The sequence below is a fragment of the Phascolarctos cinereus genome, unplaced genomic scaffold (assembly GCF_003287225.1).
Source record: "Phascolarctos cinereus isolate Bilbo 61053 unplaced genomic scaffold, phaCin_HiC Scaffold_4;HRSCAF=312, whole genome shotgun sequence".
NCBI lineage: Eukaryota > Metazoa > Chordata > Mammalia > Diprotodontia > Phascolarctidae > Phascolarctos > Phascolarctos cinereus.
In genome coordinates, this window is record NW_027555847.1 from 277,640,258 (window position 1) to 277,650,861 (window position 10,604).

The 10,604-nt window shown below is 35.7% G+C and overlaps 1 non-coding gene across 1 annotated transcript; it reads left to right on the plus strand.

The window, feature by feature from the left end:
- The first annotated feature begins 8,152 nt into the window (after positions 1 to 8,152).
- On the plus strand, positions 8,153 to 8,259 carry LOC144457229 (U6 spliceosomal RNA). The gene has a single exon (XR_013486555.1). It is a non-coding gene; the product is annotated as a U6 spliceosomal RNA (small nuclear RNA).
- The last annotated feature ends 2,345 nt before the right edge of the window (positions 8,260 to 10,604 follow it).

The following is a 10,604-nucleotide window of genomic DNA, read 5'->3' on the forward strand; positions in this document are numbered from 1 at the left end:
CTTGACACCAAGACCCATATTTTGAATAAGTCAAACATTTTAAATTTCCACAACAAAATGATTTTATAGCCCAAATTATATGTATGGCTACAAAACAAAGTGGTAAAGTCAGGATAATCTGGATAGATAATTAAGGCAATTTAAGATTCCTAAGTCTTTTACTTTTATAAATTGGTTACAACTAGAAGTGACCTCAAAGGCCATGTAAGTGAGGCCACTCTCTTATATATGAGAAAACCTGGAAGATTATATTGTTAGACATAGGAGTTATCTAAATTGCCTGGCCTGAGTGTCTAAAGTAAATAATTGTGTAACCATGTTGCTGTGGCTATGTGAATTGAGACATATAATTCCACAGAGCTCCATAGAATCATGCATGATAATAATGCAATTCATTTGAAGGAAAGCCAGAGCTATCCAAATAGAAATAAATGTTCATCCTTTGGAATTCTCCCATAAGAATTTTATAATATAAGAATCTGGCATTTATTAGCAGGTCATTTGGGGTAAATATCAATGGGAACCACACTTCTTAGTCTGAATTTTATCTTTACCACATGATTTTGGTTGGAGCATTTAGTCATAATATTTCATGAATATTTAATAATCACATTTTAACACAACACAAATTAAATCACATGTCTGATATGTAAAGCTATATTTCCAACTAAGAACCATTTAATTCTTCTTTGGGGATTGTTATATATTTCTGACTAGCATATTTATTTATGGGCACATAGCTTTACATGATTTTCTTGCTACAAAATTTCTAAAGATATTGATATCATACCAATAGAAAATTTGAATTGTTGAAAATAATTTTGTTTATTCTGCATTGCTGACTGCTTTAAACATTGTCACAATTGGACTTTTAAAAAACAATGGTAGACTGGATACTACAATAAATGAATTAAAAGGAAATCTTATATTGGTAGATGAGGAATTGAAACTTCAACAATGAATTTTCATGAGAGGCAAATTAGTCCCAGCTGCATCTACTACATTAAAGTAAAAAAAAAAAAAAAACGATGAGGGAGTTGTCCAAGTAATTCATCAATAAATGTTTCTTAGATTTATTGGATGGATTCATGAGCATCTAAAGCAGTGGTGTCAAACTCAGAAATGGGGGCCACTAATCTATGCGTAAAGATCCCTAGGGGTTGCATGCTGACAAGTTTAAAATGTAATTTTATCTATATTTTATTGTATTTTTATTTATTTTGTTAAGCATTTCCCAATTGCATTGTAATCTGGTTTGAGCTGCCTTCAAGGTGCTATAAGCTGTATGTGGCCCAATGTTTAAATTTTTGATTTACAGTATTTATAAAGCATTTCTTTGCACTCAGTGCTATACCGACACTGTTCCACTAAACCTTGATTAGATATAAGATCTTCATTATTCTCTTTTTTACTTCATATATACCAAATTGACATGGTCAGAGGCATAAATGCAGGTAACTGAAAGATAGGAATTATTCAGAGCTCACTTCTTTTTCAAAAGTTCCTTTTTTATAATGAACTTAACAAACATTAAGATTTCAATCTAAAAAGAAAAACAAGAAAGAGGATTTTAAATAAACCTAAGAACTTCCCTTCATCATTAAGCTTCTGAAGTCACAATTGGTGACAATCAAAGTTGTGAAATCTTTTGAAACACTTTTGCTTCACACTATTGAGGTCATTGTATAATTTGTTTTCCTACCTTTCTTCACTTCGCTCAATGTCAGCTTATGTCTTTCCAGGTTTCTTTTAATACACTGCATTCATTATTTGTTGTAGTACTTTATTACATTCCTATACCACGATCCATTTAACCAATTCCAATTGAAAGGTTACCATTTTGTTTCCAGTTCTTTGATTTCTAAGTTGATTTGTCTCTTGTATTTGACTTCCAAAGATTCTACCCAATTTATTCTTTTAATCAGGAATTTTTGAAAGTCTGTTCTATTAAGGGAATAGTTTTCTCTCTGTTTCATGTTACCTAGTTTGAAGAGATAAGTTATGTTTGGTTGTAAATATTTTTTTTCTTTTGCTTTATGGTATATTCTAAGATTCTTTTCCTCTACCATTGTTGCAGCATAATCTTGTGTGACTCTAATGACAGTGTTTACTATTTGTATTTCTTTCTGGCTACCTGCCATTTTTGTTTTGTTTGTCTACAATATGATGGTATAATGTACCCTAAAGTGTATGCATTAAAAGGCAAATGCTGGGTTTTGTCCATGGTGTTTCTGGGTGTTTTCAATTTGAAATTTTGGGTTTTTTTTTAAAGAAATGAGTGATAGATTCTTCCTTTTTACACTTTGCTCTCTGAATCTAATAGTTCTGTGGAGTTTTGTTTTCATAACTTGCTGAAACATGATACATAAAAGGTATTTTGGCCATTTTTTCAGGGATTCTAATGATTTTTGAAATTATTACTACATGTCTTGTTTTTCAGATTAATTATTTTTGGTAGTAAACAGTTAACCTGTTCTCATTTTATATTCTTTTGATTTTATTCTAATATCTCTTGTTTGCTTATTGAATCATTGGCTCCTCTTTGTCCAGTTCTAGTTTTCCATATATTCCTTACTTGGATAAGGTTTTCTACTTTCCAGTTGTTTTCTCTTTTAATTTTTTTCCTCAAAATTTCTAATTTCATTTCTTTTAATCTCTTATTTCTTCCATCCATTCTAAGAGACCTTGTAGCCAAGTCATTCTTTTTTTTTTCTGAGTCATATTATTATGAAGTTCTTCTTAATTTATCTCTCTAGCATCTTTTAACACTTAGAATTTTTTCATTGTAATCAGAGCTTTCTTCTGTTTACTTATGTCTCTATTCTCAGTTCCTTGAATGGGATTTGGTGTTGAGGCAATCTCTATCTCTTCCCATACTTTTAGATAGGTTGGCAAGGTCCTAGTAAAGTTGTCAATTCAGGGTGGATATCATTACCAGTGTTCTGCCAGAGTTCTGAATGTAGTGGCCAGGTCCTTTTCACCTTTTCTGCCCTTTTTATATAAGCTTGAACTGGGATGGAGAGTTTGGCTCAGAGCTGGGGTCAGGACCTGCCTTTTGCCTCTGTCTTCTGTCTCTGTCTCCTAGATACAGGGATATATGTGCCAGTCTCTGCCCTGTCTTAGTCTACTTGCATAGCAACCTACTAGGAGCCAGTTTTGTCCCTTGATAGTGCCCTGGCAGGCTGCAGTTCGATATCAGAGACACACAGGCATCAGTCCACCTAAAGGGGCCTACAGAGCATACCACTCAGTCACATTTTCATCTCCTTGGACCACCATTTACTGGAAACTGACTTTGCCCCCTAGTATGACACCAAAAGACTGCGATCAGAGATTCAGCTGGCTTCAGGCCCACCTTACGCATTACTGATTAGAGTGTCTATAGGCTTTGATTCATCTTGTACAGTCCTAGAATAGATGGCGGATCTTCCTGGTTTTTCCTTTAGTTTATTGAATTGTATTTCATCAGGCACCCTTTTTAATTTTTCTAGAGTGCTTCTCAGGAAATCATTACTTGATGGTCACCTTTCACATTATCATTTTTTTTAACTCTTCATTTCTTATTTTTTATATCTACACAGATATGAAGGAAGTATTAAGGTTTGACATCTGATTGTAGAAAGTTGGTTTGGGAAAAATTTGTTGAAGCTTAAAGTTCTCTGTTAAAATGATATTCTGATGACTCAGCATAGTGTGGAAGTTACATTAGGTTCTTAAAAGCTGTGCCAAGTGGACAATGGGTTCGGGCAAGTATTAACAAGTTTCATGCAGAAGCTTAATAACAATGGGGGTGTCTATTGTATAAGGACCAGCCAGGTTAAACTCTAAGAGGTTCCACAACAGAAGGCTGCCTGCCAATGGATGAATGTTTTGCCCACAGAAACTCACGTAGATCACCTACTAAAATGAGGAGAGTTTGCAATCCTATTCAAAGAAGGAAATAATTGCACCAATAAAAATCACATATTTTTAGAAACGTTGAAGAAGAAACTCAAAAGTACTTTTCTAGATTCAGAAAACATGCAACCTAAGTGTGCAGACTCATGATTGAGTAAATTTGGTAGAAAAATAGTAATTTGAAGAAATTGAGGAAAAACAGAAACCCCAGACAAAAGAATATTTTATTTGGAGAAGTCTCTTACTTTATTCTAAATATATATATACATATTTCATATATATATATATATATGTATATATATATATACATATATATGTATATATTGTATATATACACATACATATGTATATATAGATATATATTAATGCAAGATTTTCAAAATTTCTTGATGTCTTATATCAATTACTTAATAAATAGGCACTTATAATCCTAAAGATTTTTATATTTGTAATATATAAGTTAATAGTATACATTTAATTCTGAATTTTTCAGTAGTAAGTGTCATCGGCAATTCCAAAGCTCACTATGAATTTTTAAATATTATTTTTATGATCCAAAAGTGGACTTGATTAATATCAAACCAAATTAATCCATGTTGCAATGCTCTACCAAAAAATCTTTGAACATGAACTGTAACATTATGTATATAACTTGAGAAAATTAAAATTAAAGAATCAAGGAAGATGATAGGAAAAGATACACAGAAGGATAATGAAAAAACCAGAAGGGGATGGGAAGATTAGATAACATTAATATCAAATCCTGGGTAGAATGTTTTTATGCCCAAATCCCTTCAGGGAGCTGTTGAAATCAAAAGGGAAGCAAGCAGGCACCATTTATAGAATCTATAGAGGGTTGAAAATAAAACAAGGTTCCTGATTCTCAGAGTGTCATGGTGTTTTCCCATATCAGAAGCTCCTACTAACAGTCTTTCTTCCCGGAATCAATGCATGTTTCAAGAAAAAATTGCAATAGAGATAGATTAGAATCTTATAATTTCCTTCCCTGATAATCAGTTAGGCACTTAAGGATCTGCACAACACTATCTTTTGTTGATGTTTTGTTTAGAGGAGTGGAAAGAGCTAAAAGAGAAGGTAGAGGACAGGCCAAATAATAATAGCTCATATTTAGAAGGAATCACAATGTTTATAATAATAGTTTACATTCTGATAACACTAAGGTTTGAACCCTATAAGTGTGATGTTATATTCATTTTATAGATAATTAATCAGAAAGAATTTCTTAACCACTTGCTATGTGTAAAGCAATATACTAAGTGCAAGAGGGAAATAGAAATAGCATTGCCTTCCCTCAAGGAGCTTACATTTTATTAGAGAAGACATCATATACATACTGCTGCTGCTTGTCCTTCTCAAAGAGGACCATGACATCAATCTAGATAGAAAGCTTCTTTAGATGATCATCTTTCTGTATGAAATTGTGCTGATCGCATCAAGCCCTAGAACATTACGAACCTCCTGAAAATGATTCATAATCACTCAGAAACACTTGGCTTAACTATATATATTGGGGAAAGAAAACCGGAATAACTATTTTCCCAATTGTAATATGCTTTGGGGGGAGCCAAGTTTTCTTTTGTTTTGTTTTGCTTTGTTTTGTATTTTCTTTATCTTCTGCTAAGTATGGCTCCTGGAAGAGAGTAAGCATTTAATAAAATCAACTTGATTAATTGATGATATGCAAGTATCTATCTGCATATTATCTACTACCCATCTACTTTTCTTTGTATCTGAAGTGTTTAGCACAATGACTAGCACATGGAAGCTATTTTTAAAATGCTTGCTGACCTAACTAGGATAAGATCAGGAAAATAGAATAATGGATCTAGAACTTAGGAGTATCAAAGACCATTAAGTCGAACCCCTAATTTTATAGATGATGAAAATGATGCCTAAGGATATTAACTTGCCCAAGGTCATAAATGATGTAATATTGGGGTAGGATTTGAACCTAGGCTCTCTAAATCCAGAGATATTTTGCTTTGCCCTAAAAAAATAGAAATTAGCAGAGGGCACTGGATTTAGAATCAGGAAGGCCTGAGTCTGAGCCTTACCTCAAATATTCCCTTATTCTGTAATCTTCAGAAAGTCACTTAACCTCTCTGCTTCAGTTTTTCTCAACTATTAAAATGAGAGGGTTGAACTCCACCTTTGAGATCTTTTTCAAATCTGTGACACTACAATCCTACAAGCCATTCTAGCTGGAAAGATAGATGAAACCCAGACTGTGGAACATCTTACAGGCCAGGCAGAAGAAATTATATTATATCCAGAAGGAACTGGGAACAACAGAAGGGTTTTGATCAGGTTAGTGATATCATCCAACCTGTGCTTATGAGAAAGGGAGAGATGTGAAGTAGAGAAACTAAGTAGGGGTGATTATAATAGCCCTCATTCAGGATGTAGTAGAAGCAATATTCACTAAGGCCCTGACATGTAGCCTGAGCTACTTTTTCCTAAGGCCCTGGCTTCATGGCAGGCTAGACTAGATTATTTTTTCCCCTTTAAAGTATAGAAAATATTTTGAAGACTTAATTGGCCTAGGAAACCAAGACTTGAGTCATTTCTGTAGCTTCCTGGTGACCTAATTTCAAAAGCCTGGGTAAAAAGAGTCAAGAGCTCTTCCCTTGACAATAGCATGCAACCATGGTAAATATAGAGGTAAAGAATCTGCACTTAATTCATTGAATGCTGTATTCTTACTGAATATCCTTTCCAAGCTATGGGCAAGCAAATTTATTTTTGTTAGCTCTTTTGTGGTCTATGAATGTCTCATTTCGGCTGAGCCAAGATGGTGGAGTAAAAGCAGTGAATTGCTTGAGTTCTCCCAAAAAACCTCTCTAAATACCGGTAAAAAAATGGCTCTAAACAAATTCTAAAGTGGTGGAACCCATGAAAAGACAGAGTGAAATAAATTTCCAGCCCAAGACAATTTGGATGGTTAATTGGAAAGGTATATGGTTCTGGGCTGGGAGAGGAAGGAAATTTAGTGTGGGCACACAGGCCTCAGAGAACCTGGAGCAGACTTCAGAGGACTGAATCATGGATAGCTGTGGCAGTTTCCAGACTTCTCAACATGAATGCCAAAAACAAAACAGAAGGTCAGTAGGAAAAGTCTGTGTCTGTGATGTGAGAGAAGCACGGTCCCAGCCTCCAGTCCCTGAGCACAGCACTGGGGCAGTGACTGCCTCCTGAGCTTCCAGCCCACAGAATGAGGGGGAATCTAGTGCTGATCAGAGGGGAATTTCACAGATCTCTTTGCTGGTGCTGGATTCTCTTGCTTTGCTTGTGCTTGGATGTGGGTCACAGTTCTGGGTGGTGGTCCTGGGGCAAGAAGGAGCATTGGAGTGGTGGAGCTTGTAGTGGCTGTGAAGAGAGAATCCTCCTCACAGTTACAAGATGGAAAAGAGTGCTTGTGGTCACTCATAGAGCAGAGCACAGGCCAGAAAAGGAGTAAACACCTCACCCTTGATCATACTACCTTGGAAGAACTAAAAATTTACAGATCCCTAGAGGTATCTTTAAAAACAGCTGCACAAAACCCCAGAAGCTTGGGACAGTATATTCTTCACACTGGAAACAGACCCCTAACTTAACAAAGAGTTTATAACTCGAGTAATTGGCTGGGATCATTAGCAAGCAGCACAAAAAGAGTCAGAACATAGAATCTTACTTTGGTGACAAAGAAGATCAAAACATGCAAACAGAAGAAGACAAAAAAGTCAAAGTTACTACATCCAAGAAAAATATGAATTGGTCCCAGGTCATGAAAGAGCTTAAAAAGGATTTTGAGAAGCAAGTAAGAGAAGTAGAGGAAAAACTGAAAGTGATGCAAGAAAATCATGAAAAACAAGTCAATGGCTTGCTAAAGAGGACCCAAAAAAAAGCTGAAGAAAATAACACCTTAAAAAATAGCCTAACCCAAATGGAAAAAAAAGGTCCAAAAAGCCAATGAGGAGAAGAATGCCCTAAAAGGCAAAATTGGGCAAATGGAAAAGGAAGTCCAAAAGCTTAATGAAAAAAATACTTCCTTAAAAATTAGAATGGAGCAATTGGAAGCTAATGACCTTATGACAAATCAAGACACCGTAAAACAAATTCAAAAGAATGAAAAAATTAGAAAACAATGTGAAATAGCTCATTGGAAAAAACAACTGACATGGAAAATAGATCCAAGAGATAGAATTTAAAAATTATTGGACTATCTTAAAGCCATGATCAAAAAAAGAGCTTAGTGCTTACTTTGGCAGCACATATACTAAAATTGGAATGATACAGAGAAGATTAGCATGGCACCTATACAAGAATGACACGAAAATTCGTGAAGAGTTCCATGTTAAAAAAACAAAACAGCGTAGACATAACCTTTCAAGAAATCATGAAGAGAAACTGCCCTGATATTTTAGAACCAGAGGGCAAAATAGAAATTGAAAGAATCCACCAATCACCTCCTGAAAGAGATCCCCAAAGGAAAACTCCTAGGAATATTGTAGCCAAATTCCAGAATTCCCAGGTCAAGGAGAAGATATTGCAAGCATCCAGAAAGAAACAATTCAAGTATTGTGGAAACCCAATCAGGATAACACAAGATTTAGCAGCTTCTACTTTAAGGGACCACAGAGCTTGGAATATAATATTCTGGCTGGCAAAGGAGACAGGACTACAACCATGCCACCATGGTAAATATAGAGGTAAAGAATCACCTACCCAGCAAAACTGAGTATAATCCTTCAGAAGAAAAAGTGAATATTCAGTGAAATACAGGACTTTCAAGCATTCCTGATGAAAAGACTAGAGCTGAATAGAAAATTTGACTTTCAGATACAAGACTAAAGAAAACCATGAAGAGGTAAACAGGAAAGAGAAATCGTAAAAGACTTATTAAGGTGAACTGTTTACACTCAGCATGGAAAGATGATATTTGTAACTCATGAGCCCTTTGTCAGTATTAGAGTAGTTGGAGGGTAAAAATTATATATATGTAGATGGATAGATAGATAGATAGATAGATAGATAGATAGACAGATGGATGGATGGATGGATGGCACAGGGTGAGTTGAAGATGAAAGGGCAATATCTGGAGAATAAAATTAAGGGGTGAGAGAAGATTATACAGAGAGGAGAAAAGGAGAGGTAGGATGGAGTAAATTATAACACATAAAACAGACAAGAAAGGATTTTACAGTAGAAGGGAAACAGAGAGAGGTGAGAGGGAATGAGTGAATCTTAATCTCATAGGATTTGGCTTAAAGAGAGAATAACATCAGTGGGAAAAGTCTATTTCTGTGGTGAGAGAGAAGTTAGGTCTCAGCCCCAGTTCCCAAGCACAGCCAGGGATTCTGGCTGCCTCCTGAGCTTCTGGCCCACAGACTGAGGGGGAATCCAGTGGCTGATTAGAGTGGGATTGCAGAGATCACTTTGCCAGTGCTGAGGCAGGCATCTCTTGCTTTGCCCGTGCTTGGATCTGGGTCACGGTTCTGAGGGGCAGTCCTGGGGCAAGGATCAGCACAGGCATGGTGGAGATTGTAGTGGTGATAGAGATAAAATCCTCCTCATAGTTCCAAGGCAGAAAAGAGTGCTTGTGATCACTCATAGACCAGAGCATAGGCCAGGAAATGCATAAAAACCTCACCCCTTATCGTATCACCTTAAAAGAACTGAAAATTTACAGGTCCCTAGAAGGATCTCTGAAAATAGCTGTACAAACCCCCAAAGCTTGGGGAAGTACATTCTCCACATTGGAAACGGACCTCTACCTTAATAAAGAGTTTGTAACTCAGGTAATTGGCTGGGATCATGAGCAAACGTTGCAAAAAGTGTCAGACCATAGAATCTTTTTCTGGTAACAAAAAAGATCAAAACATACAACCAGTAGAAGACAACAAAGTCAAAACTTCTACATCCAAAGTCTCCAAGAAAAATATGAATCAGTCCCAGGCCTTGGAAGAGCTCAAAAGGGATTTTGAGAAGCAAGTAAGAGAAGTAAAGGAAAAACTGGGGAGAGAAATGAGAGTGATGCAAGAAAATCATGAAAAACAAGTCAACGGCTTGCTAAAGAGGACCCCCAAAAAAATACCGAAGAAAATAAAAATAGCCTAACCTAAATGGCAAAACAGGTCCAAAAAGCCAATGAGGAGAAGAATGCCCTAAAAAGCAAAATTGGCCAAATGGAAAAGGAAGTCCAAAAGCTTACTGAAGAAAATACTTCCTTAAAAATTAGAATGGAGGAATTGGAAGCTAATGACTTTATGACAAGACACTGTAGAACAAATCCAAAAGAATGTAAAATTAGAAAACAACATGAAATATCTCACTGGAAAAACAACTGACCTGGAAAATAGATCAAAGAGAGATAATTTTAAAATTATTGGGCTATCTGAAAGCTATGATCAAAAAAGAGCCTAGACATTCTCTTTCCACAAATTATCAAGGAAAACTGCCCTGATATTTTAGAACCAGAGGGCAAAACAGAAATTGAAAGAATCTACCAATCTCCTCCTGAAAGAGATCCCCAAAAGGAAACTCCTACGAATATTGTAGCCAAATTCCAGAGTTCTCAGGTCAAGGAGAAAATATTACAAGCAGCCAGAAAGAAACAATTCAAGTATTGTGGAAACACTATCAGGATAACATAAGATTTAGCAGCTTCTACATCAAGGAACCTGAGGGCATGGAATATAATATTC